The sequence below is a fragment of the Aythya ferina genome, assembly GCF_964211825.1.
Source record: "Aythya ferina genome assembly, chromosome: 22".
In the NCBI taxonomy this organism is placed as follows: domain Eukaryota; kingdom Metazoa; phylum Chordata; class Aves; order Anseriformes; family Anatidae; genus Aythya; species Aythya ferina.
This window is the reverse complement of record NC_140320.1, coordinates 6,642,037-6,669,493: the sequence shown is the minus strand read 5'-3', so window position 1 is coordinate 6,669,493 and position 27,457 is coordinate 6,642,037. Positions and strand designations below refer to the sequence as shown.

Genomic DNA, 27,457 nt, shown 5'->3' with positions numbered 1-27,457 from the left:
TGTAGCCAGGGGCACAAACCATGCTGGCAGATGACCGATATGCTCAAAGACTGTTATTTTAGCGATACGGCTTGCCTTTTTCTGGAGCAAGACCCGTTGCCAGGGAAAATGCTCAGAGATGCCTCACAAAGCCAAGAGAGGCAAAATCCGCCCAGAAAAAAAACTACCCAGGCAGCGCGCTCCCCTCTGCCCGGAGAGCTGGGGGCAGAAAGCAGGCAGTGCACGGGGGACCAGAGCAATGGCAAGGGCCACCAAATCCTGGTGGCTTGGCTCACTGATGCTGAACCCAACCTCATCTTCCCAGCACGATGCAGCCGAGGTGGGGCTCGGGGCAGCACCCGCAGCGGTGGCAGCGCTGCGGGCGACGGGGCGTTCCTCCCTCCGCCAGAGCTATTTATCTTGGGAGAAACAGAGGAATATTTTGTATCTTTGACAAAGCAGCACTTTACGGGCGCTTGACACTTTATTAACTAATCTCTGGTACTTGAGTAATTTATTATGTTTAAGCTGGTGCCATCAAGTCTCTCAGCAGTGTCCGTGTGCGCCGGGAAATAAATTAAAGACTGTCCAGAGATACTTGGCTCATCGCTGTGATTGCTGGGCTAGCATGATGGAGGGCTAAGGTTCTCTCCTCCTGCAAATTGGAAATTAGGAATTAATAAGACGACAGGACCGGGAGCCCTGCTAGCTGTGCCTGGCGGGGAGGCAGTGGCCAGGCTCGGTGGTGCTGCGGCTCCTCGTGGGCCCCCAGCCAAGCTCCCTGCCCTGGGTGCCCCATCCAGGGCTGAGAGTGGTGCAAAGCCTAGAGCCTTGCAAGTGTTTCAGAGACATAAATGGGATGATGTGGGTAATTACAGGCCTGTCAGGCTAACATCAATCCCGGACAATATAATGGGAGAGCTGATACAGGATCTGATTAATAAAAAATTAAAGGAGGTAATATAATAAATGCCAATCAACACAGGTGCGTGGAAAATAGATCTTGTCAAACGAAGTTGATATCTTTTTGATTACATTACAAGTTTGCTTGATAAAGGTAATAATGTTGATGTAGTGCAGCTCAGCTTCTGCAGGCAGGTGAGTTGGTGCTCAAAGGGTTTGGAGAAAGGGACTGAAGTTCGGCGAGCAAGGTGGCAGACGTTGACGGGATTAAAAACGGGCTGAGTGGCAGATCTCACTGCAGGCAGAGACGTGGCATCTTCATGGGGTGCAGCGCCTCTGCCAGCATCCCCTCAGCACTGCTGCTGGCCTTGGGTTTTCTGCTGAGCCAGAAGCACAAAGCACATTTATTAGGGCTAGAGCCTGCAGGAGCGGGCAGAACTGGAGCTGGGGTTACCATACGAGGGAGCAGGTCACCGAGAGGCAACGCGATGCGATGTGCAAACGGGGTACAACCGAGCAGGACCACATGGAAATCCTGCTCCTGGTTCCGGGGTGCCTGGGGACCCCCGTGGCCCCTCTGGGCTGGGGCCAGGACCACCGATAGCGGGGGCTGCCCAGCTCGGAAGTTTAAAGCTCTTCTGACAGCAGCAGCAGCAAAACCATGAGCGGGCCCATCCGTCAGTTTCCATGGCAACTCAAAATTACTCACTTTGGGGAGGAGGGACCAGCCCTCGCGCAAGAGCCTCCCTGCTTCTGTGTGCGCTGGCAGTGGGCTGGGGTGGTGTTTTTCTTCTCACAAGCCACGGGTGACATGAATGCATGGGCAGACTCAGAGGATAATTAAAACATGTACCATTTAACGAATGACAACAATTGAAACTTTAATTACTCAGCCTGTGTCTGTTTTTTTCCTCCCCAAATTGCCCAACTCACGAAAGGAAGTAAGAAGGAGTAGGGAAGGAGACTGAGGGCAAAACCTGATTACGTTTATTAAGCCAATACAAAAACTCGGCACTGTAATAATAATTAAATTAATTATAAAAGCAATTTGCTTCCGAAAATGTGATTTGACAGCTTACAGGCTATTGCACCGATCCAACGGCCTCAGCTGAAAGTAGGCAGGATGCAAACCCACCCAGAGGGATCGCCGTGCCGTTCTGATGAGGTGCCAGGACGGGAGGACAGAACTGCCCCGAGCTCGCTGCGGCACCTGCGGGGGGACGAGGTCCTGTGGCAAAGCACAATGCAGGGCTCTGCAAAGCATCACCTGGCTGTGGGTGAAGGTGTTTGCAGCCCGGGGGCCTTCCCCGTGCATCTATGAGAGCTGCTGGCTTGGTAGTGGCTGGGGAGAAGCCCCCGGGGGCCAGCACCCAGCCTGGCACACGCGTCCTCTCTGTTCCAGCTCTGCGTGGGCATGGCAGCAACGCAATACCCGGTCTGCAGGAACGAATTCCCACTGTGGGTGTCGCATGGGAGCAGGGAAGTGCAGGTGATGCCTTGGCCAGGGTGCATGCATTGCCTGCCCGGGTTGCATCCTGCCCAGCAAGGCTCAGCTCCACAGCCCGAGCACCCTGGGAGCGTTTCGTGCTCCAGCTGCTGCCCCAGCTTGTCCTCTTCCACCACCTGGTGTGAGCTCTTCCCCTGTGTCCAGCCTGAACCAGGGTTCACTGAAAACGAAGGAAAGCACCAGAGCTGAATGCAAATGGGCATCTCTAACCGCTTGTTCGCAGAAAATAATTTTGGGGATGGCTACGTGCTTATAACCTTTCTAATGCCAGGCAGAAGGTGGTTTATGACTTTGTTGAAAATAAAAAATAATCTGCTGAAAGATGAGAAAAGAGCTGGCTTGGAAGTGACAAGTTTTTGGCCTAAACTGCTGGATCTGGAAAGCTGTTCAAAGAAAGCAGATTGCTTTCAACCAGAAACAGTTTGATTGAAAACCTTGTTTTCCATAGGAGAAAAAAAGTTTTGACAAAACACTTTTATACCAGCCTCGCTCCTTTCTTGCTACCAGCACTGGATGTCGCCGCTCTGCCCGTCATCAGCGAGGTGATGGGATGTGTGTCCACAGCCAGAGAGGGTGCTGGTGCCTGGGGAGCAGCCGTCAGCCAGGGCAGGCTCCTGCTCCCCCGGTGCCTTCCCACATCCTTGGGGTGGGGAGGGGGATTGGAGCTGAAATCTGGGATACTTACCCACAGCATTGTTCCCAAATTGCCTCTGATTGCTGTGCAGGGACTGGCTCTGCGTTCCTACAGCCTGCTGGGCTGCATTTTGCGGTTTTTGGCTTCTTTTTTTTAATGATGGAGGTTGCTTCTTGCCTTCCAAAGTAGGTCAGAACCTCAGTGAGGAGCTTTTCAAACACTCTGGGTTTTGAAGCTGGGAAAAACTATGCTCTTCTTTCTCCCATCCCGCTCCCTTCTCCAAAGGCACGCTGACATCCAACCACTTTAAACCACTGGGTTTGAGCAGCAAATTATAAGTTAAATTATAAATAATGCCCGGCTTTCCAAGGGCTCTGACTATTACGCCAGACTCAGAGTCATTCACCCAGCCTGTCTCTGCATCCCGGCCAATGCAGTCATTATGCCTACAGGGTGCCTGGCTGCATCGATCGCCTTGAAAAATGCATGAGCTTGCTCCCCTTGTCGGGCAGCGCCTGGAGCACGGGAACCTGCGGCAGCCCCGAGCAAGGGCCACGGTCCCAGAGCTGTCCTCTGCCCGTACAGTGAGCTGGGGGCACCCGGGGGCTTGTGGGCTTCGGGGAGACCTGGGGAAGGAGCTGGGTTTGTGTGGGCTTCCAGCAGATCTGGTGCTGGTGAGCAGAGCCCGATGAGCGCACGCTGCGAAAGGCAGGAGGGAAGATTTGTGCACGTACGCGGTGAGAGCGCGTGCAGGTGCCGTGTCCTTGTGTTCTGTGCTTGCTGCTGCTGGCAGCAGATGCAACCAGAGCTCTAATGGCAGGGGAGACCAGGGCAAGCTTCAGAGAGAGGATGTCTGAAGGCAGCGTGGCCGTGCCATAACCAGGCAGGACTCGGGGAAGATGCTGGAGGTGCTGGCGAGGCTGTTCCTGCGGCTCACCCCGCACCTCGCCCCTCGGGCTTCCATGGAGGTGTAATGGATGGGGAAGAGTAGGTCTGAAGGTCTCGGGGGCACAGAAGACAGCGCGTGAGCCATCAGTCAGGTGCAAAAGCAAAGAAGTAACATTTCAGTGCAGTAATTTTTAATAATTTATGATTTTCTCTCCGTTCCCTGAGTGTTATTACCTCACTTAATATCATTTACAAATTACACATGATCCCATCAATTGTAGTAAAGTGAGGAAGTGTCTGGGAGATGCTCAAAAATCAAATGCTATGGAGCAAATGAGAATTTATGAAGCTGAGCGGGCTGCAGAGGTGGCGGGGTGGCAGAGCAGTGCCCGGGATGCCCTGCGATGCCCCGAGACGTGGGCACTGCAGAGGGGAGGTGGGGGACAAGGGACTGGTGTGCCACCAGGTGGGCTTCTCTTGGAGCTGGTTTTCATGTACAAATACAGAAATAAGCAAGGCAGCAAAGGAGCATGTTTTGAGCTGGCTGTGCTGGGGGAGAGCAGAGGGAAGGGGGGGCTCTTTGAGGCCGTATAACCCCAGCTCCCCACTGTGCTCCCCAGGGGCAGCCTGGCGGCTCCCAGCAGTGCAGGGTGGAGATGCAGCCCCTCTCTGGGGACTGGGGGCTGTGACACAAGGCTGGGACATGCAGCACAGGATGTCACCTGTTGCTTTGGCTCTTTCAGCAAGTGCACTTTGCTGCCATCGCCCAGCAGGGCCTCGATGCACGGGCAGGAGCACACACACAAATCCCACTCTGCTGCTAACGGCTTCGTCATTTGGCAGGGGAGAGGCCGAGCCCCTCCCACCCCCACGCCGCTTTCTTGTTTGTCTTTTTTTTTTTTTAATATCGTTTCCTCCTGCAAGAAATAAAGAGTGAAAGAAAGGAAGCGAGCCAGCCCTTTCCCCGCTCTTCTCCTCCTCCTCCTCATTAGCGCTGCATCCCAGGGAAGGCGCAATTTCCTTTGTGTGGCTGGTGGCACAGAAATCTTCTCCATGGCAACACGGCCGGTGGCGAGCAGTGCCGGGCCTCCGGGATGCCTGCGAGGGGGCACCGGGCTCTGGGGGCAGCCGGCTGCAGGGGGGCTCCGGTGGCAGCCCGGGGCTGTGCATGTCCCCGAGGGGCACGGAGCAGGGATGCTGCATGGCCCCAGCACGTCGTGGCACTGCCCGTTGCCTTGCTTTTGTCCAAAGAAAGAAGTCGTGGTGGACATCAGTGTCATGCACGCTCCGGGTTGGGGGTGTTTGTGGGGACAGCAATTAGCCAGAAAATAGCTGGTGGTATGGCTGGGTGCCCGGTTTGCCCACACTGCTGTGTGCCAGAAGCACAGTCCCAGCACGGGACGTCCCTCCTGTGGCCCTGCTGCTGGCAGGGATGGGGCAGCCGGGGATGTGGCCACCTTTGGAAGCGACTGCGTGCGCCCATGGGGCTGACCTGGGGCTGCTGGTGTGCCCCCCACAAGCCAGGCACCCATCCTGCCTCTGTCCCCCCTGTGTTGCGGCTGGGAGGAAACCTCTTGTGGCTTCCTCCTTGAGACTGAGCTGGGGAAGGGGTGGAAATGATCCTCCGTGCAGCTTCCTGCGGCATTCCTTAATTATCCTTCTCACAAGGTTCAGACACAAGCAAGTCTCTGCAGAGAAAACAGCCCTTTGTTATCTAATAACTCACAGAGAACAGCGATTTGCATACAGCAAGAGGAACAGGAAAAAAAGCAGAGGAAAATGCCTCCCTCTGAACATCACAGAAGCATTTGATGGAAATAACTCACCCTGGCCGATCTCCCTGTCTGGAGTTCTCCCCGAGTATCTGGGACGAGTGGGACTCGCAGTTCTCTCTTCTTAAAGGCACTGCACTTGGCAGAGCCTTTTAACTAAATTGAATGTCTCTGTCCTGCAAAAATATGCTTACATGCTGCCTTTCATGCCAGCGCACCTGGACACGGTGGTGATTGCACTACAGAAGAGCAAAGCCAGATGAAAAAGCTTATCAAATGTCAGTAGAAATGTAAGTGGTCAAGAGCTGGAGTGCCTGTTCAGCAGCGGTTTTCATCCCCAGATTGAGAGGAGGAGTGAACTATCAAGGCTCAGTGTTAACTGCAGGATTTGTGTTGGTTTGTAAAAGTCTGAGCCTCAGCCGGGGCTCAGGCAGCTGCTGGTGCCCCCTGGGCTCCCTGGTCCCCATCCTGCAGGGGCTCGGAGCAGAAGGGTTTGGGAAGACACCATGGGTGCTGTCCTGCATGCTGTGGCATCTCCTTGGTGAGCCCAGGGCTCATGGCCCAGCCTGGCGGGTGCCAGCCTTCATCTGGTAGCCATGTGGAGAGAAGGGGCGACGGGAGCTTGTCTACGGAGAGCGGGTTGGGGTGAGGAAAGCTGGAAATGGAGAGGTTTTGATTCAATAAATGTTTGTTGGCATCGGTAAATATACAGAGGGTACGGCTGGGCTCAGTGGAAAGGGACGGTCTTATCTGCAATCAGATTATTTTTAAGTGAAAAGACAGTAGCAGCTGCTAAAATGCATTGACTTGTTGAAAACGTATAGATTTGGATACCAGTGCCATAGAGAGCTATCACTTAGGTGTCTCAGCCCATCTGCGTAAAGTAACTATTGATTTTGGTTGATATGCATTGATTCCAAGAAAACTGCCCTGCTTTGAAAATGAACTTCCAGTAGTTTCAAGGGAAAATGCAATGCGCTGTCTCCCTTGCAGGGCTCCCTTGTTTTGTTAAACGTGTCTTGCGTGTTTGAAAAACAGAAGCAAAGCCAAACAAATAGCTCGGAGGGAATTAAAATGCATCGATTCTCAGGGTGGGAATAATGGCCTCCGTTAAAAGCTTTTGGAGACGTTAACATACATTGCTTTGAATAAAGATCTCCCTCTGGCCCACGGCCCCTGCACCTGCTGCCATGACAATTATTTGGATGAGAAGGTGGGGAGCTGAAACGCAGCCGTACCGCCCCGGAGCCTCTGTGCTGTGGTGCCAGGCAGGGGGACACCAGCTCGGGGACAGCTCGGAGGGGTTAGGTCCTGGGGGCTGACTCTTGTGCACTGCAGAGCTGCAGGATCCAGGGAATAAGGGTGGGAGGCACTGGAAGGCCTCATCCTGCCCGTCCCCCTGCCCTGGGATGGGGTCAGTGCAGCCACATCATTTCCAATGGGCCCGTGTCTAATATTTTTTTTAAGTTCCCAGGAGATGATTTCACACCTCCTGGAGTGATCCGCACCAATAACATCCTGTAAATGGAGATCTACTGCTTTATACGGTATTGGTTGTATTTCGTGTTCATTTCTTACCTTTTTGAAGCCAGCATTATGTATTTAACAGTTACCATTCTATTGCCCAGGCATTTGGAGGCTGTGAGAGGCAGCCTCTGCCCTGTGGGGTAAGGACCTTGAGGACGTGGTGGCTTCCCCAGTGTCCCTGCCTGGCAGGACAGCCCTGCTCCTTGTCCCCTCTCCTCCTGGGCAGGAGGGGATGCTCTCACACCTCTTATAAATGCAATTAGCTGCTTATAAAGGGCTCTCACGAAGAGGCAGGGTTGCTGGACAGAGCTGTTCCTTGGGGTAGCGCTGGGCTGCCCACAGAGTGCCACTCCACAGCCCCTCTCTTCCCAAAGCAGCCGAGGCTTTCCCAAAAGCTGTCACTAGCCCGAGAGCGTTCCCGTGCCCTGCAGGGCGTCTGGCTGTGTGTCTGTCCCTCACTGTTTGTCCGTCTGTCCCACCCCAGGTCTCTTTTCCCTCGTGGTCATTGTAATTGGCAGGGAACGGGCAGTAATTCTGTGGCGGGTCCTGGCCAGCCCGACCTGACAGAGCCTTGTCACTTGGATCAACAGGCAGAGTCCATCTGGGAGACCAAGCCCTAGTCCCTCCAGCAAGTTCTTACTGTTAATTAAAGGTATTAATTGGCATGCAGCCTGCTTGTTTAAAGAGACGGTGGCCTCTGCAGTAATTAGAGATGCACGGAGCTGCCCTCAAACGACGGGCGCGGGCGGCGGGGCTCTGCTGGCGCGGGGGCTTCTGTCCCCACGTGTGCTCCTGGGGGGATGGATGCTGCTGCTGTGGCTGGGCACAGAATTGGGGAGCACTGGAGTGAATGCATGTCTGGAGCTGGATCCAGACTTCTACTCCCCGTGGCCGTGCCCTGGCTGCTCGCTGCACCATGCCGGTGCTCCAGGTGCACGGGGCGGGTGCGAGCAGGGGGATTTTATTGTTGGGCACGACGTTTTGTTGGAGCAGATGATTTCTCCTAGGCTCCCTACCTTTTGCTGTTCAATTTTCATTATAAACCTCAGGAGGGGTGTGTTGCATGCTGTATTTTGCTTTTGCTAAGAAATGGTAATTCCATGGAAAGCCGGCTGCCGCTGCGCGGTGTGAGGGTGCGCAGCCCCGTGGGATGAGCACGGTGCTGCCCAAGTTTCCCAGGCCCTCCACCCGAACTTCATTGGAGTCTTTGCAGTTCAATTTCTGCATGTAGTCTGAGAGCAACATGAAAATTAGATCTAATAATGAATGATTACAACTTTCAAGTTAAGTCTAGTTGGTTGACTAATCAATTTGGTTAAGTGAAAATCCATAGCAAATGAGTCAGCCGCAGTACAACATTTCTCCATCCAATTTAAATTAAAATCACCAACCATAATAATTTCACAATTACTCTGTGAGGATGCACCAGGGACTTGCCCCTTGAGAAAGAAAATGTCAAGGACTGCAGGAGAGGCACCAGGGGCACGGGGGAGCGAGGAGCAGCCCTCGGCCGCCCGCCTGGGTCGCTGTGAGCACAGGGACAGGGACGGATGCTCAAGCAGCCGGGGGGCATTGCTGGCTCCACAGGTGACACCAAACTGGAGGCTCCTTCCCACCCCAGCACCAAAGCACAGCACCTCATGTCTCCCCAGCCCCAGCCCACCCTCCTGCAGGGTGCATCCAGCCTACCAGAGGGACTCGGCCAATATTTATATCGAGGGAGCAGAGGAGTGTGAGAGGGGAGCCCGGTCCTGTAGATCAATTTGTAATTTTTCTTTTTTGCTGTGGCAGGAGTGTGAGGGATGCGAACATTAAATCTCCAGGAAAGTCGCCTCTGCAGCAGTCTTTAGTGGTCTGAATTATTTATTTGTGTACAGTTGTGCTACACACCGAGCCATACAAAAATAAATAAGACCACAGCAGGCTGCGCCTGGAATGGAGTGGATGTGTGCTTGGGTGCAGGTCTCCTCGGGACGGGTCTCATCCTTCACACCAGCAGGATGCAAGCAGGAGGGTCGGGTGCTAGGGACCAAAAGAAGCTTCTTATTCTGCTTTCTGTCACATCCTCGGCCTCCTCTTGCATACGGCAGGTAATTAACGATCCGTTCACATGGCAAGTGGCGGGTGAGACAACTCTGGCGGATTAATAATTTAATATTCTTACAGAACTCCATACCTGTGCAAAACACCTGGATGCATTCCTTGCAAACTCCCTTCCGAGCTGCTGGCCCGGCAGGGAAGGCTTCCCAGGGGTTTCTGTGCACGGCCACCGCACACGTCCTGCTCGGCGCGGGGAGCGCTGGCAGCGGGCAGCTGCTCAGTGCAGCCCTGGGAGCGCGCTGGCTGCTGCATCCATCTGCACAGCTGCTGCTCTGCCAGGCTCTAACTCGATTGCTTTGTAATGTACTTCTCTGCTGCGGTGTGCACGCAGGCAGAGCTGCGTGAAGCCCGGGCGGTGCCGGTGCATTGCGTGTTGTGCACGAGGTGCTCGCAGCCCGCAGGAGCTGGATGGAGGCGGCGCAAAGCTGAGGGACTCGGCTCTGGAGGGGAATGTGTGGTGGCCTCATGGGTCAGGGCAGAGTGAAATTCCAGAGGTTTCCCAGCATGGAAGCTGGGAAATGGCTGGCATGCTTGCTCAAAAGGGAGAAACAATTGACACTGAATAGCATGGGGGAGAGCACACCAGCCTGGGGAGCAGGAGCCCCTGGGGTCTGCAGCCACCAGCCCCTCCCCGCTGCAGCTGGCTGGGCTGTGGCACTGCTGCCGTGCTCTGTTTTTATTCCCCTGGCACCTTCCAAAAATACCGGGCTCGCGGACACTTTGCCTCCCATGTGATTCGGGCAAAACTTTGTAAGGGCTGTCCTAATAAATAATAGAGCATCTTCCTTCCCTCGCTGTTGTGAAAGAGCTCCTGCCTGACGTGGGAGAAACCTTTTGATGCATTTTGATAAAAGAGCCAGGCAGTGGTGAGTGAAAGCCAGGAGACATTTATTTAATGCCGCCAACACAAAGGTCCCGGCGCTGACGCCCGCTGCAGAGCGATTGTGCCCGCTCCCGAGCTGACGTCTCCGCCTCACCTCACCCAGGCTCGGGGAATTGGGGCTGTGCCGGGGCCATGTGTGGGTGGGAGGAAGGTTTTGGGGGCTGTGGAAGGTCAAACACCAGCCCCAGCTCTCCAGGGGTTTGGGGGGTCAGCCACCAGCCCTAGCTCTTGGGGTTTTGGGGCATTACCAGAGCCCTGCCCCGAGCTGGGTGCTGGCATCAGGGTGCGTGGAGCAGTAACTGGAGATGTCCGTGGAAGCAGGGCTTTGTTCGTTCGGTTTTCATCTGCTGGAAGGAAATGATTTTGTTAGGTTAACACTGCAATTATCTCTCCAGAAAGCCTTCACCGTCTGAAGATGCTTCTGGAAGAGGCACCCAGCTGAACCAATGAATCGTGCCAAATTCTAAACGAGCACCATCCCGCTGGCCTCCTGGGGTATGCGAGCCGAGCCCTGGCTGTCCCTGCTGTGAGGAGCCCAACTGGCCAGGGAGACCAGGTGAGGCTGTCCTGGGGGTTAGTGAGGCTGAAACAGCTCTGCTCCTTCAGCCAAGCCCACCAGCCACGTGTCCCTGAAGGCACGCAGACAGACAGACGGACAGGCCGTGCCCCTGCGCACTGAGCGCTGCCTGCTGCGTTGCTGCCGTCTCCCTGGGGCGTTTTGTCCCCCCCGAGCTCCCCTCGGTGATGCTCACGCACACACACAGCGGGCTCAGCACAAACACAGCGCTGCGCCTAGCCCAGAAATCTTGGTGTTTTCCTCCTGGAAAGCAAAAAGGAGAAGAGAGGACGGCACGTGGCTCACGTAACAGATGGAGCCATGGATTATTTGGAGCCTCTTGTACTAATTTTACAAATGCTGCATGTCTGCAGGCTTTTAATAGTTGAATTCCTGGCTAAATGGATAAAGAATATGTCCTGTGGGGACTAAAGGCTTTGGGGAATAACTTATGCAAATCCTCCCATCTGAATGCAGGTGGTGACGAGTTTGCTGCAGTTTCTCTCGTGGTGGTGGTGGCAAAGATGCAGGCTTGGGTGGCGTGAGCCAAAAAGCCCCAAAAGGACAAAATCATGAAGCTTGCTTGGCCCTGGGTGAGCGTGCCTGGTACTTTGGAGGTACTGAGGCCACGAGGAGATGAGAGCCATTGCTTGGGAAGATGTGAAGGGGCAGGGTATTCGTGGCTCTTTGGGAAGCTCTGTGAGCCCCATTCAGGGAGGAGGCCGCCCGCTTCCCACTCATCCCTGCCTCGAGGGCCCTTTGGGATGCAAATCCTCTGGTTTTATCCCTGCTTTAGCTCCAGCTAAGAGGCAGAGCCCAGGCAGAGTCGCAGCCCGGTTGGGCAGCACGAGCTGAGGTGTTGAGAGGTGCATTATGAATGCAAGGTGTAGGGAACAGAAATTATTAAACTCACAGATAGCAACAGAGCTCCCTTTGTGAGCGGTGGAGATGGGAAATTATGCTGAAGCAATGCATTGCAAATCACCCAATGAAAGGCAGAGAAGGCCCTTTTATCCTCCGGGCCCTGAAGTTTTTCCGGTATCTTTGTATGCAGAGGCATTCCTTCAGGGGAGAAAGAGAAGCCAGCAATTTTGTGGCTGATTGGCAGGCTGTCCAGTGCCAATAAAGATATTTGTTTTTTCATAGAAGTGCTCACAGACTGAAATCTCACTCTTGCATTTTCCATTACAGAGGAAAATGAAACTTGGAATGCTTTCTCCATTAGCGCTGCTTAGCCTCGGAGTAATAGCAGTGCTTGAGTGACTTGAAAGGAGAAACACTCCGCTCCGGCAAAGCGCCCGGTGCCGACATGCCGCGTGGAGCGTGCCTCACCTCGCCGGGAGCTGGGCGCAGCAGAACCCCCGTTATTTGTATTTCTGAGTCCCAGGAGCACCAGGAGGCTGCAGGGCGAGGCGGGGGGGCCGGTGACAGGCTGAGGGATGAGGGTGTGAGGAAGGCGTGGTGCCCACTGCTTTTCACCTGATGCATCCAAGGTGGCTTCGGTGACCTGCTCGGTGCGGCACCAAAGGTGGCAGCAGCACCGGGATGGGAGCTCCTGCTGCAGAGGGCATCTCCGACTGCCAGGGGATGTGGAGATGGATGGAGGCAGTCCTGCTGGGCAGCACAGCCCAGGGACAAGAGGTGGTCCCCCGGATCCCCACCGGTCCCAGTCCCTGTGGGTCCCAGCGTCCCCCCAGTGCCCAGGGCTGGGTCCCCTCCCTGCTCCCTCCAGGCCCTGCACTGCCTCCGTGCTCGTGCAGATCCCCGGCAGAGAGGAAGAACATCTGTTAACACAAATGCCTTCCTAATTTCTTCTTAACTCTCACTCGGCATCTGCGCCGAACAAGCCCTGTTCAGCTTGTACAGTGTTTATTTCTGGAACGGGCTCAAAAGCGCCGCGGAGCCGGGAGCAGGGAGGGAAGAGCCGCTAAATCTTTAATAACACGCCGAGTCAGAACTTCTGCCACGCTCCGTCCTAATCACACGGGGGAGAATAACCAGAGACAGGATTTCTTAATAACAAACACCTTTGCAGCAGCTCATTAAATCACTGCATTTCTGAGGCACAGCAGGACACTTGTGTGAATAAATAGTGCAATCTCCTAGTCTGAAGTATTTTCACATCTGAGTTATTTCCCCTGCATATGATCAGCTCCTTCCTTTTTTTTTTTTTTCCTTTCCTTTGCTCCCCATCTCTACAGCGAATGATTTTCGCTGATGAGCACAATTAACAAATGAGAGACAAAGTCGAAAAAACACATCCCCCCCCCCGGTTCATTCTTTAATGTTGTACAGTTTAACAAATAGCGGAGGAAAATGGAGTGAAGAGAGATTGCTGATGATGATCTGAAGGCGCAGCTTTTTTCTCCTTTTTGCTGCCTGCCTTTGTAGACAACAAAATGCAAAAAAAAAAAAAAAAAAAAAAAAAGGAGAGAGAAAAGAGGGTGGCAATATAAAAGGAAGGAAAGAAAGACCCTCTTCAGGGTGTTTATCCAAGCAGCATGTTTGCTCATTTCCTATCCTAGCTCATGCATAACGCCAATGAGATGGAAAGGGCCTGTTTTGCTCCAGAGGTGCCGACGAGCTGGGAGACACGCCACACAATTGACTGCAGTGAAATAAATCGAGCAAAAGGTTTCCTTCCACCACCCCCAGCTCTGCAGGGTTCACAGGAGGGAGCAAATGCATCCGTCAGTGGCAGGCTCCACAGGTGCAGATATTTCAACGGGTGAGGGGTGTTCCCAGAACCCGGTTCAACCCATCCCAGAGGGATTTTCCTCCTCACAGACATCTTCCTCCCTTGCTGGGGTGATGCCCAGGGGAATGGCAGGGTGGTGGGCAGGGGGAGGTGAGAAGGGGAGCATCGGGACCGTGCGTCTCTCATTTGGGAGCTGGCAATCGCCAGGGCTCCTGTCCTGGGCAGGGAGATGCAGAGCGAGCCTCCCCGCTCAGCAGCACAAAAAGCAGGGCCGAGCACTCACTGGCGGCAGAGGCTGATGGGGGCTGCAAGCAAATAAGGGCTGTGAGCAGGGTTTAATAGCACAATTGATTTACTTTTATAAATGCTGCAGTCGAATGCACGTCAGAAAGTGTTGTCTGGGCGATTTCTAGCGATTGATGAGCCTCGCCACCCTGATGGCACAGCTCTCACCGCGGCGCGGGCTGGAGGCAGGGTTGGGGGTGCTGGCAAGTTGCCCCTCGTTGTACCCTGGGGGCTCTGGCTGCTTTCTTGGTGCCTCCTGATGGGGTGCTGGGGGGTTTGATGCTGGGGGGGCCTGGGGGCTGCTGCCCTGCAAGCCCTCTGCACCCCAAGCCAGCTTCTGGCAGTGGCTCACTGCTCGCCTTCCCCTGGCCCTTGCTCCTCACCTCCACCACCCCGCTGCCCAGGGCTCTGGCTGCTGCTTTGATGTGTGATTTTGGGGGAGGACTTCGTGTTGTCTTTTTTTTTTTTTTTTAACAGAATGTCCCTTTTTTTCCCTCCCCCCTCTGAATGGCCAGGGTGAGGTAACGCGTCGGAGACGTGAACTTCAGCAGAGCAGTGCCATGAAGCCCTCAGTAGCGCTTATCCAGTAGTGCAGCTCTCTGAGGACTCAGGTAACACCACCAAAATTCCCAGCCCAGAGCACTCCATCACCTATGGGACCCCAGCCCATGCAGTGCGTGGGGACACCACCACGTGCCTGAATTTATACCTGTCCAGGAGACGCTTTCTATGAACGTTTTCCAGCATGGTCTAATTACAAGGTAAATAAACGGGCCCTCCCTTATAGTTAATTTGTTAGGTAGCTTTATTGCCAACAGGAGAGAGATGACACAGAAGGATATTGCATACAGTGTTGCTGGTAATTATTTTTATTACTTCATATGAGTTTTATAGTGCTAGTAGGGAGACTTTTGAGCCGCCGCTTTCCGCTTGGTGTAATTAATGTTTTCTGGGACAGCCCAGCACAGCCGAGCTGGGGCCAGGGGCGTTACGGCACGTGGGGTCTGCCTGCTGGGCTGTGCTGGGCATCTCAGGAACACGCTGAGATACACAAGTGCCTCTGCCCCGTGCCCTGCTTCCTTTCTCTGCAACGTTTTGGTGAAGGGCATCGCTCAAGCACCAGGCGGAGGCGCCTTTGCTTCTGTATTTGTTTTGTTTCATCCCACTGAGCAAAGTGTCTATTTTAACAGCAAACTACTGGTATAAGCAAAGAACTCCTTGGTACTCTGAAGAATATTAAGGTATATAAATGTCTTTATGAAAGATGATGAATTCCTGTAGTCTTCTCTAGTGAATTTTGCTTCTGTAAATCTCACTCTCTCTTTGCATGTGCTAATTGGTCTTAGCATTAATTAATCTGATTTCATTATATTCTCTTTAATTTGTCAAGATATCATTTCTTTATTGGGCAAAGAAACACTTTAGAGGATTGTCACAATTGGAATAATTTCCGCCCTCCCTTTCTTTAAAGTTACCAAGAGAAGTCGTTATCAATTAAGCTAATTTGCATAAGCATTAGGGTAATCGTTTTAGTTTAGCCAAATTTGTGAAAATTTACATAGCAAATTGACCTTCCACATTTTCACTTAAACATATAAAGCGCAAGAGAGAATTGTGTTGGCATTGATAATGAAATGGAGTTTATTTTGCATGGTTCTCTTACTAAAAGAGGCCTAATTAGACCAAGTAATTTTTTATTTCATCCGTAATTGCAAAACAAATAAGCTCTTTGGCAGTTTCTTCCCTTTCCCTTTGCCTGTGTCACATGGATGGGGAGCGCTAATAGGGAAGTTGTGTTCTCCTAATTAAGCCTCATTTGATGTCTGCGCGTTCTTCCATCAGAGATCCTTTAGTTTCTTCCAGGTATTCTCCTGCTTGAGTCGTTCAAGCTTCCTGGATCACCTATTAATAGACAATTCCCCCAGCTTGAGCTGGGCAAAAAAAGGGAAAAAGAAGAAAAAGGAAAAGAACGCTGAATGTAAAAAGCAGTGTGGCGATGGCAGCCGGCAGGGTCTCCCTCCCCTGGGTGGGGAGTTAAAGGTGAGAGGTGTTTTTGGCAGTGCCTGGGCTTGGGGACCCCAGCCCCACAGTGGGTCAGAGCCCAGGCACAGCCCTCACCGTGGTGCTCTCTCCGTCCTTCCTCACCCCCAGCAGCATCCGCTGTGCCCAGGCAAAGGCATTTGTATTTCCTCCCTGCCTTGTCCCCGCCTCGCCCATGTGTAAAGGGCAGCACGAGGTGCCAGGCAGTGGAAAATCAGCCTCTCAGGTTGTTAACTGCGCAGAATGCCTTCCCCCCACCACCATATTTTTTTGGCCTTGAGTGTTTTTAACGGCAGCCTTCATGGTTTGATGGAGGATTTTACACTAATGCAAGGCATTACCTAGTTAATTTGGCCAGAATAGAGTGTAATTTTGCACGGTCAAAGTCATTGCTACTTGAGCTAAAAGTTCCATTACGGTGCACTGCCCACCTAGCTATTTCAGAGCACGCAGAGATAAGTAGCATTTTATTAATGGGTGTCCTCGGGAGCTTATTTAAAGGATAGCTCCTCGTCTGCATTGGAGATGAACATGGGAAAGAGCCGAGGCAGCGAGGGATGCTGGCAGCAGCCATCGGATGTGTCACCCCTGCGGCACGTGGCCGGCCACTGCGGGCTGTGTTCTTTCTGCAGGCAATGCTTCAGCCCACACGGGGCACCTCCACCCGCCTCGTTTCAGCATGGGATAAAACAACATGCACAGTTCAGACCTCAAACACGTTTCTGAAGGGGCAGCAAGGCCAGCAGCGTGATGGTCTGGCTGGTTCCAGCACGGCTCCCCAGGACACCCGGTCCCAGCAGGGGTCTGGTTGCGCAAGGACATTATTATGCCAAGCACTGAATAAACACAGAACAAAAAGTTGGCTCCTCCGCCTGTAAATAATAAATGATCCTCTTTGATCACCCGTGTTGGCTGAGGGCTCCCCAGCCTCACAAAGCTGGGACTTGGAACGAGCGGCACTCAGCGGAAGGTTGCCCTTTCCCTACAGGCACCCAAAATGCCAGAGCCGAGCAGGGGCTGCAGCTCAGGACTGGCCAGGCCACCAACACCTCGAAGCCTCTAAGGCGTGGGGTTTTGCTGTAAGGCTGGTCCTTTGCTTTTGGCTTTTCCTTCTCTGCCAAGCCCAGTGCAAAGTCGCTGCCTGCTTGCTCAGCCCTGCCCCTCTCCATCTCGCCGCAGCTACTGCTTGTGAGATAAATCCCTCTAATGTGGCTGTTGTTTGTTTTTGAAATTCTTCTGTATTTCTTCCTGCCATCCCGCTGCAGAGCAGCGTACGCAACAAAGTAAACCAACCTTGCACAAATTGTCCTGATTCCTGCCTTGCGAGTGGAGACAGCTGTGACTGATTCCAGCAAAATACCTCGCGTCTGGTCTACAAAGCCCGAGCTAATCTCCACGCCGAACCAAAGCAGGTCCTTCCTCATCACATGCTTGCACTGCCAGAGCAGGGAACGTGGATAATACTTTGGAGCCACTACAAACGCTTCGGAAAAGACTCTGCCATGGTAGCAAACAGCTGGTGCAGCTAATCCATTTTCCAAGCACATTTGCAAGATACATAATTAAGAGTTCTGTTGAGGGGGGAAGCAAAGCAGACCATTAGATTTGTTTATAACATTATGGATAGTGTAATACCCACTCAGGACCTCCTTTTCAGCAAAAGACATTAAGGTGATCCTTAGGAAACGTCTCTGGGATTTCCTGATGATGCCTGCGTGACATTAATTTTGAGTAAATATTTGCAATTCCATTTGCCGTACAATTAAGCACAACGAAGGGATCCTGCAGATTTTTTGGACTTGTTAATTGCTAGATCAGTTCAGATGATGATCCCTTTGAGTTCTCTCCTCCGATTTCCATTGTCTCCCTTTAAAATTTCTGTTGTGTTACAATGAGGGAAAGCCAAGGTGTGCACATTCAGCCCCGCAAAGCCCCGTGGAGCTCAGTGGCACTTTTCCAGCGTACACCGCCTGAAGTTCTGCCCTAAAGCTGTCCGGTGCTGCAATGACAGCAGTACAGCTTGGGGCTCGAAGCCAAAGGCTGCTGTCAGCCACGCTGGTGCATGTTCAGGATGGATCATTGGGCTGAGGGAGGCTCAGGGTGTCCCCAGTGTCCCCAGCTAAGGCACCAGCCACGAGCTGTGCAGCCCAGCCCGCCTGGTGGCACCCCAAGAAATCAGTAGCAAAGACACAAACTGGGATGGCTTGAGGAAGGAGAGGGCGAGCAAATTCCTTCAGCCCCAGGCAGCTGCCTCAATTTCGGGTTGGCAGGGGCAGTGATGAGCACACTGACGAGCTGTGTGCGTGTTGCACACCCATTAACTCCTTGCTAATGAGCAATGTGGGCTTGGTGCGGCAGCAGCGTGGCTCTGCTGCACGTGGCAGAGCCTTTGCAGAGCTGCTCTCTCCACAAGCTCTTGCTTCCAAAGCAAACAAATAACTAGTGACCTGGCTGAATGCAACCCAGCCTTGGCCCGTGCCCAAACCAGTGTTTTTGTTTAAACATAACTGTGTTTAGGGCATCTGCTTCAACACAGCACCGCTGGCTGGGGCTGGAAAGGAAGCTGCGCAAGGATAGAGCAAGCCTGCTATAAAACACTCATTTCTGCTTTAAAAAAACAAACAAACAAAAAAACAACTCACTGTGGTCTTTAATTTGTCTTTAATACCCATCTAGGATGAAAACAAGGAGGTCTGCTGGGACTCCTCCCATGGCAGGTGGGAAGAATAATTTGCCTGGGGGGAAATTGGAGGTGCCCAGGGATCTGCCCAGAGCTTTGCAGTAGACCATGGGGGCAAGGCAGTGGAGATGCACCCAAGGCTCCATCCTGGGGCTTCTGCTGACTGGAGGAGGGTAAGAAAACCCTGTTGGAGACCTGGAGCCTGGTCTCGAGGTGTGGGGCTGTGCTCCTGGGCACCGTGAGCCCTTGCTCCATGCCGGCTTTGTCTCTCACTGTGCTTTTGTGTGGATTCCGTAATTTAGTGGCTCTGTGGATCTGGAAAGGGGCTACATGCTGTGTTTCCATCCTGTCGGGTGTACAGAGCCTGCCCTGCACACATTTAGGAAGCTAAGGACTTTCCTAATTGCAGTGTGAACACACTGAGGTGGGCTCCTGTCTGTCTAGCTGTCAGGGAGGACAAGTTGGCGGTGAGTCAGAGGCAGAGATGTGGAAACGATGCAGGAGAAAGGGAATAGTCTGTGCTGGGCTTAATCACAGGGGCCAGGTGCTTTACATTTTTTACAACAAAACTCCGTTTCCTCCAGGTGCCTGAGGCTAAGTGCAGCCTGGATGGTGCTGCCGGAGCTCATCAGGCTGACTTGCCTGCCAGGCACCATCTTTCACAGCACCGGGCAGTGGCACCTGGGCACCTCTGCACCCATGGCACCTAATTCAGGGCGAGTCCTCGCTGTGCACTCGCTCCTGGAGCATTGAGGTGTGTGATGTGGTCGTCACCCAGCTCCAGCCTCACCCTGGAAGCTGTTTGCATTGTTATCATCATCATTATTATTTTGCTCTTATTTATTGTTATCGTCAGCGATGTGAGTCCCTCGCCGGTGGAAAGGAGGGGATTTTTTTTTTCCTTGTGGAGGGATCCGGGAATCCTCCACCTACCTGTGTAGTATTTATTATGCCTGGTTAAAATCATTAAAGCCTTTGTTAGTGGAGCTGACTGACAAGGGGAGTAGATTAATATTAGAACACCCTGTCAAAAGTGGTGAAAAGGCTGGATTGATTTTATAGGAAGTTTAGTCGGAGTTGTGTGTAAAGCCCTTGGGGGGTTACACTGCAGTGAATCAATCTCCTATATTAGCAAGTCCCTGTGGGAATAGTCAACCTCACTGTTTATTACAGCCAAGGCTGCATATAATAGGGCCGGTAGTCGCTCGCCTCCCTCTCCCTCTCTCCTTTCTCGTAATTTGCTACTTGCGATTGCAGCCACACAGAGGAGCACCTGAGATAAACAAAGGTGCCCAGGGTCTCTGGTGGCAGCAGAGCGGGCAAGGCGGGGACGAGCAGAGACCCCTGCAGCCGGCTGGGTCCCCTCCTGCTGGCTCAGCACCACTGCCTGCTGGGGGCAGCTCCAGCGCTCCCCCCGGGGCTGCTTTCAGCCTGGGGAGCCCTCATGTCTTATTTGCCGTGGCAGCTTTCATCCTGGTGCCCAGGTAACAAAAAGAATACACACAGGACGCTCTCACGGAAAGCTTTTGCAAACAGCAATTAACAGAATCCCCCAACGCGTGTGTTGGGGGAGTTTTTGGCAACCCTGGAGCAAAGAAAAAAGCCTGCAGTCGAGAGCCGGATGCCCGTGCGCTTGGCTGGGCCTAATTGCATCCAATTAGTGCTGTATGGAAATGAGCAGAGGGGCAGCAAGGACGTTGTGGGCCCCACGCTGTAAGGCTGTGAGTTGGGGCTGGGGGTGCAGACCCCCAAGCCCCCCCAGCAGCTGCAGCCCCAGCTCCTGAGTTGCTGTCCCAGCCCCTGGTGGCACAGCAGTGTGGCCCTGGTGTGTGGCCACATCCAGATGTCAGCCTGTTTTTTTCAGAGGAACGTACGCCGGGTGGCATGAGCTAAACCATCAGGAACTAACTGGAGCCTTTTCAGACTCTGGAGACGTACCACATTTAGCCGAAAGAGGTTAAAAGGCAATTGTGCTGTGTAAAGAGACCATGAAATAAAAGCTCCTGCTTTACTCTGGAGCTGGCTGGCCTGGGCTGCGAGCACAAAATGAGTTCTCTTTTCTCACAGCCAGTGCCGTAAGCTTTCTGGGGGATGCTGGACATTGCTGTGGGTTATCATCAGGACAAGGCCCTGCTGCTGGAACGTGGTGCCCTGATGGGGGCAGCCACCCCCCTGCACCCCAGCGCTGCTGCCCTGCTCTACTGGGCAGCTCCGAGTGATTGAGATGTTGGTGACACCAAGTGCCCTAGCCTTCAGTTCTGCTGCTCCCTTTTGGATATTTTTCTTCCAAATTCTCCCTCAATGGTGCAGAAGGACCTGCTGCATGCTGCAGAGTTTGGTTTCCGTGCTCCATTACCTCCTGGGCTCTCTTCTGAGCCTGCTGAAGCTGCAGATGGAGGTGGTGCATTGCACGTGGGGGAGCCAGAGCTGCGCACCCGCTGCAGGACCGGGCTCAGCCCAGCACCTACAAAAAGAGGGAAACGAAGAGAAGAACCATCCTGCTGCCCAGATTGCTTCGAGCCCACAACCAGAGGGAGTTTTTGGCCCTCCTTCCCATCCAGTGCAGCAGGGACAGAGCCTGGGATGTTCACCTGAGGGCTGAAAACGAGCCGCTGGTTCCTCCCAGATGTGCATGCACTTGCGTCTGTGCGCCCCTTTGTGCAGTGCCTAATAAGCCGTATAATTCTCATTCTTCCTCTCCCCCTGTCACTTACTTCACTTTTTATCTGCACAACTGAAATTCCTTCCTGCTCCCCCCATCCTCTTCTTTCACTAATGCTCTTCACTTTCAAATGCTAATAATCTGCAGCACTAAAAGGCTTAGAAGTGGTTCTAGATTGTTTGATCTTTGGCCTGTGATCTACTTTCATCTTTCAGCTTTCAAACGTTACTTTGGATTTACTTTAACCTGTTAACATGCTTGGTATTCACAGGCATGCACTTCTGGTGAGTTTTGCATCAGATCCACCCGGGTTCTAATGAGGGGGGGGAAGGTTACGCTTTGCACACCAACTTTTCCGAGTGGACATTGGCTCCTCTGCTGTAGCACACACAGCAGGGACTTTTTTTTCCCTTCTCAGGCTTCGGTGTTCCCCAGGGGTGCTGACCCGAGGACGGGGATGTAAGGTTACCTGCGGCGAGGGTGAAGCTGGGGACGGCGACAGGCTCAGACCCTGCGGGCACCAGCCTGGACCCCGAGGCAGGGATGTGGCGGGGGGGAATCGCGCTCCTCCTTCCCCTTTATAATCGCACCTCTAGAGAGAACGGCTTTGAAAGCTCTGCTTTGTTCCAAAGCTCCTCGGGACTGTCTCGTCCTCAGTTAGTGTTGGATGTCTGAGCAGCGGCAGAGACATCAGAGCCTTCCCGAAGCTGTTATAACTTAATCTGGCAGGCCAGCCAGCTCTGCCACCTCTTGCCAAGAGAGGAAGCCAGAGCACTAGATGATTTTCAGACATTAGTGACTGCAATAAATCAGAGAGCAGAAGTTATTGAGTGCCTCGCTAATGGACATTTCCTTCTAGAGCATCCCCTCTTGGGCTTCGCGGGGGCACTGAGACTGCTTTCACAGGGGGAAGCCAAAGGGAGCCGTGCCAAGGCGCGCTCTCCGCTGGAAAATGTGCTGAGGAAGGAGGCTGCAAGGTGAGAGGGAGGCACCGTCTCCAGCTGGTTCGCAGCAGAAGCTGCACGGCGCCAGTGCAGGGGCTCCTGCTGTTCTCCTGGAGGGGGACAGACCTCCCCCAGAACGGTGCAGAAAGCCATATTCTGGGAGTGGTGCCACCGAGGGGAGGTCGTCGTTTCAGGTCAACCTGAAAATGACTTTAAATGCAGAAGGGAGACGTGAAGCAGTCTGAAAGTTGGGTGGGATTTAAATGGCATTGAAGAAAACATTGCATTTGAGCTGAGATGGTGCATTCAGCCTCAGAGCCAAGCTACCTGGTGCCCCCGGAGCGCTCAGCACCGAGGGATGGGGGTGCCTGAGCCGCTCACCCCTCGCCTCCGCTGTGGAAGCCCAAACTGAAGCAATTCGCTCCTCAAGGAGAAGCAAACTGTTTAATATTTAAACCCAAACAGCCCAGGCAAAGCTGCTTTTCTTTTTTATTTATTCTTTTAATTAAATGCCAATTAGAAAGGAAGAGAGAGAAAAAAAAAAGGCATTAAACACTTAAATACACACTACACCCAGGTTGCTCAAAGTTGTTACGAGCTAATTAGCTACTTAAGTGATCATTTGAAATTCCATATCAAACAATTCATAATCTGCCCCCAAACCAGCCGCTATCAGTGAGAAGCCCTCAGCCGTGCACACGGGGGCTTGGCAGCACCCACCCTGTACCCACAGTGCCAGGCACCCCGTGTCCTTGGAGGTTCCCCCGCACCTCCACAAGTCTCATGCTGGAAGCTTTGGGGCTGGGCAGGACGCAGGTTTCTGCTCAGAACTGTGGCCAGAAGAAGGGGTTGTTGTCTGATGCTCTGGCAGTGCTTTGGTACGAGTTTGCACACTTGGGAAGTTGCCGTGCCCTTGCACGGTGTTTGTGCTGCTGCAGGTCCTGGCTTGAGCAGTGCTGCTGTTTGTCACTCTCCCTGCTGTCTTCTCAACCCGACAAGCTGAGATCATCCATTTCAGGCCATTTTAACCCAAGATGAGGCTTGTGGGAAGCGTTAAGGTGATGTTCCCCACTCCCCAAGAAGGGGCTCAGCTCTTGTGTGGCTCGTCCAGGATGGCAAAGCTTCCTCTGCGTTCCCCTTCCATGGGAAAGCGCTGCCCATCAGGCTGCACCCCGCCCGTCTGCACCACCACATCCCCCTAAACCCCCCTTATCTGTCCCCACCGCATCCCCCTGAACCCCCACATCTGCCCCCACTGCGAGGCTGCAGGGCAGGACCCGAGCACCCCGGGTTACGAGGGCTGATCTGCGAGCCCCATCCGCAGCCCGCAGCAGAGCAGCACGTAAAGAACAATACGTTAATTAGAGGCAGCGATTCAGCCTCCACCATAATCAATTCCGGCAGTGCCTGCGCTGCCTGCACATCCGACAGCCTCTTCCACTCCCTTCTGCAAGATTTATTAATTATCAATCCTGGCTCCTGCGTGGCATGCAGAGGAGAGCGGGAGCGAGGAGGTGGTGTCGGCGGCAGAGATCTGAGAGACGTCTGAAGGGGATTGGCAGGTGTGGGAGACAGCCTGCCTCCTGGGGACTCACCTGGTGATCTTTTTCCTCCCTTTCTCCTGCTTTTCTTTTAATTAGCAGAATGAGCCCGCTGCTCTGCCTGGACAGCAGAGAGGAGGGAGCCAGCCGGGCTGTGTGGCAGCCCCGGGGCGGGTCCGGCCGTGCTGGGGCTGGTGCCTGCAGCATCCCCCTGCTCCCCGCACCCCAACCTGAGCCATGGCCCCGTCCCCCCCCCAGGCCAAGGATACTGTGAGATCCGCTCATAGACTGCAGTCCGTAGGGACCGAACAGCCCTAAGCCCAAATATATCTATTTACAGCAAAAATATGGTGATTTCCAACCCCGTCGGCCGGTGCCTGTTGGTGACCTTGTGATTTTATTTCTCTTTTCTTTCTGGGTGGTGCTGAGGAAGCCACGTTTCTGAGGCTTGCAGCAGCAGCTGGAGGAGGCAGGAGAGGAGGGTTTGGGGCACTGCTGGCTGCTCAGCCTCATAGCCCAGGCCGTGCCCCTTGCCAGGCTAAGCTGGTTTTCATAATGTTGGAGAAAAAAAGGCAGAAACACTTCTATTTAATGCCCATCCACCCTTCCCTGCTCTCCTGCCCACCTGCCTGCAGGAGGGGCTCCAGGCCGGGGGCTGCCCAGCCTCTGTGCCCCCCTCCCAGCTCCCCGGGCAGAGCGCACGGTGCTGGCACGGGGAGCAGGGGGCACGGCTATTTATTAGCATTAGGGCTAATAGGAAAGCATCCTTGCAAACTTCAGCCCTCATTTGCTGGCTACACAACAGCAAAACAAAGCGAGTGAGAGACTGTGAAGGGGGAGTATGTTCTAAATGTGCCTGGGAGGATTCAAAGACTCTTTAAAGTGGGGATGTGGTCTGGGGAAGAGTCTATTTTCAATGCAGATTTGTTTTTGTTTGAATTAGTTGATGCTTATTTTAAGCTCCTGTGGCACATTGTCATCTCCGGATTGCTTGTTTTCCTGTGCCAAAGTCAACCTCAATTTTTTCCCTCCTTTCAAGAGGAACCCGTGATTTTCCCTCTGTTGCACAGTGCATCAGATGGGCAGGACAGACCCAGCTTCTCTAAGTAATGCTGACAAGATTACCTACTGATTGCCGGAGTAAAATGTTGCATTTCAACTAAAGCCGGGGCAGATGGCGGAGGAAAACGCTGGAAACTTGTCTCTAATTTCTAGTGAAGGACAAACCTCTCTGGGACCGGCGGCTCGCTCTGGATAAGCTTGCAAAGTTTGGCTGCTCTGCCAAGGCTCATCCCAAGCATCCGGCAGAACCAGGGGCACATCCATCTCCTACGGGGTGCAGATGCCTTGCTGCCCTTCCCTGCACACCTGGCTCATTCCCAGTCCACAAGAGCTAACCCAGGGGCACCCCAATGTGTTTTTCTTCAGGAAATTGTAAATGCTCACTTTGTGCCTGCACAAATGGCACCGGTGGGTTTAAGCCTAGCCTGGGACTGCCTCCAGGGCTATCCTGTGTAGCCCGGGAACATTTTGCCTTTCATGTTGTACCAGGAGACTTGGAATTTGAGCCCTTGTGAAGCAGCGGCAGGTGGTGCTTATCCTCCTGGGAGGCTCGATGCCTTCTCGGAGAAGAACAAGCACAGCTCCCCCTGCCCCAGCTGCTTGCTGCTGTCCCAGGACGTCCCTGGGCAGGCAGGAGGGCTGGGGACCCTGGGTCCAGCCATGCAAGGGGAAAGTGAGAGGAAGCAAGACAGATGGAGGGGAGAGCTCCTGAGCACACGGACGAGGATCTCTGTTGACAGCCCCTTTCAGCAGAGGAGGACCTGGGGTTTGCACAAGCGAGGGGCACCCCTGCAGGGAGCATCAGCACCGAATCAGCAGGAGGATGCTCCCCATGTCAAGTTGTGCCCGCCGGCTGCCTGGAAGCCTCTCCTCTCCCCAGGAGCTGGTGGTACTGTGGCGTTGACTTCATCCAAAGCCCATGTGGGGCAGCCCAGATCCACAGACACCAACAGAACCCAGTCCAAAAGATCAAATATTAGCTAATTAGCTAATTAGTTTCTTATTAGCGGCTAATGGCCAGGAACTTCTCTGGCATCTGTTGCCATCGCTGGCAGGTCGGGCAGCTGCTGAGGAAGCGGGATCCGAAGGAGAGCTCCAAATGAAGCCTCGAGCATCCGTGTTGCTCCGCCGCCCCTCCTGCCCCTTCGTGGCGCCTCTGCTCTTGTTTTTGTGCTCTGTGCCAGTGTCTTTGAAGATGGGCACTTAATCCATTATTTAAGGCAATAAATAAAGCTCTTGACCTTTCCTTGAGCTTGCCCCAAGACAGTCCTCTGCTCCTCCGTTTGGGCTGCTCGCTGGTGTCATTACTTAGGCTGCTCTGTTTCCCATTGTGCTTTCATCCTGCCAGATTTTCCCTTCATTAATCACCATCGAAAAGGTCCAGGGCACAGGAGCAGCTCCCCCCCTGGTGCCGGGGAGGAGGACAGGCTCCAAGCCCACGCTCACCCTGCGTGTCCCTGCTCTGCTCAGCCCCCAGGACTCCTCCTGGCCTTCAGCTAGAAGCTGCTTGGTCCCTGGCTGCTGTCAGCCCCTCAGACTTCAGCTCAATCATTTCTGAAATGTGGAGCTGTAGCTAAAACGCCTTTGCAGTTTAACAGGATTTTTCACAGCCTACACAGCAGAGGCTAGAGTTGCTCATCACCTGCTGTTGTAATCTGCACCGTTAAGCCTTCAGCTCTATACAGAAAGCTTAACTTTGCTTTGCTTATTTGCCTTCTCTATTCCCTCGCATCCGGCAGCCATATTTCAGGGAGGAAAAGTTAATCTTTTTTTCCCCTGACTCCAGACAAAGGCATTTCAAATGAGATACAAATTGCTGATGAAATTATTGGCTTTGAGCCTCATCTGGGAAAGGCCCACTTAAAAGAGTCCCTGCTAAAGGGAAGAAAGTCATTTCCCAAGACTCTGACTGAGCGCTGTCGGGGATGAAGCCTTCTTTTTTTCTGCCAGGGGCCAGGACTTTCTCCTGCAGCCTTGCTGCCACCGTGCTGGGCGCTGCAACTTCCCTCACTACTGTCACACGTCGTCAGAAACAGCCAAAAAAACTGGCAACAAGGTTGTTCTGGGCTCTGAGGTGTAGCAGCCTGGCCAGGCTGTGCCCTGCACCATCAGGGAACGCTGCCTGCTGCTGACGGCACCCAAAAGCTCCTCTGGGGCCGAGCCCAGAAAGGTTCCTGGTAGAAAAAGTCCAGGTTCAAGTGCTGGACTGCCTCGTGCAGGCTGAGGTCTGTGTTGCTTTATCCCCCCAGGTCTGCCTGAGATGCCTTGTCCTCACTGCACCGTGTTTCTTCATCTTCTCCAGGGCACTGTTACAGAAATAAGAAATAGCAGAAGACAGGAACGGTGCCAGAGCTGGTGGAGGGGCCCTGCCCGAGGAAGGAGCAGCTGCTGGGGGGCACCTGAGCACCTGCCTGCCTTGTGCCTCCATCTCACCCCCTAAAAACCTGAGCATCAGTGGCATAAATAGCTCCCCTGGCTTCCCTCCTGCAAGGCTCAATGGGCACGGCCGTGGCAGAGCAGCCCCGAGGTGTGCGTTGGCCCAGGCCTTCTGACTGGGGCTGTGGAGGGCTCTCACTTCGTTAGGGCTCATTATAAATGCCGTCCTCCAAGATAAATGAACAGCGTAACGTGGAGGTATGCTCTCTGGCGAAACTGAAAAGTTATAGATGTTAGCCTTGTAGCTTTATGAAAATGCTTTCTTATGGAACCTGAAATGACCAAGATTAGATTGAATTAATATGTACAGGGTTTTTTACAAAGATTTCTAGCACAAGCATTTCATAAAAATGCAAATCT

General features: G+C 53.4%; 1 protein-coding gene and 1 long non-coding RNA gene across 6 annotated transcripts in view; one reads left to right on the top strand and one right to left on the bottom strand.

Annotated features, from left to right (window-relative positions):
- APOC3 (apolipoprotein C3) overlaps positions 1–27,457 on the bottom strand; it is a 214,537-nt gene that overhangs the window by 105,729 nt on the left and 81,351 nt on the right. The window lies entirely within an intron of this gene.
- On the top strand, positions 13,488–21,940 carry LOC311422655. Of its 5 annotated transcripts, XR_014685464.1 has the most exons (6): positions 13,522–13,597; positions 14,248–14,493; positions 14,923–14,973; positions 15,586–15,772; positions 16,405–18,625; positions 20,317–21,940. It is a non-coding gene; the product is annotated as an uncharacterized lncRNA (long non-coding RNA). The 5 variants fall into 5 exon arrangements; XR_014685461.1 differs by lacking the exon at positions 14,923–14,973 and having other exon boundaries at positions 13,488–13,557; positions 21,533–21,940; XR_014685462.1 differs by lacking the exon at positions 14,923–14,973 and having other exon boundaries at positions 13,488–13,557.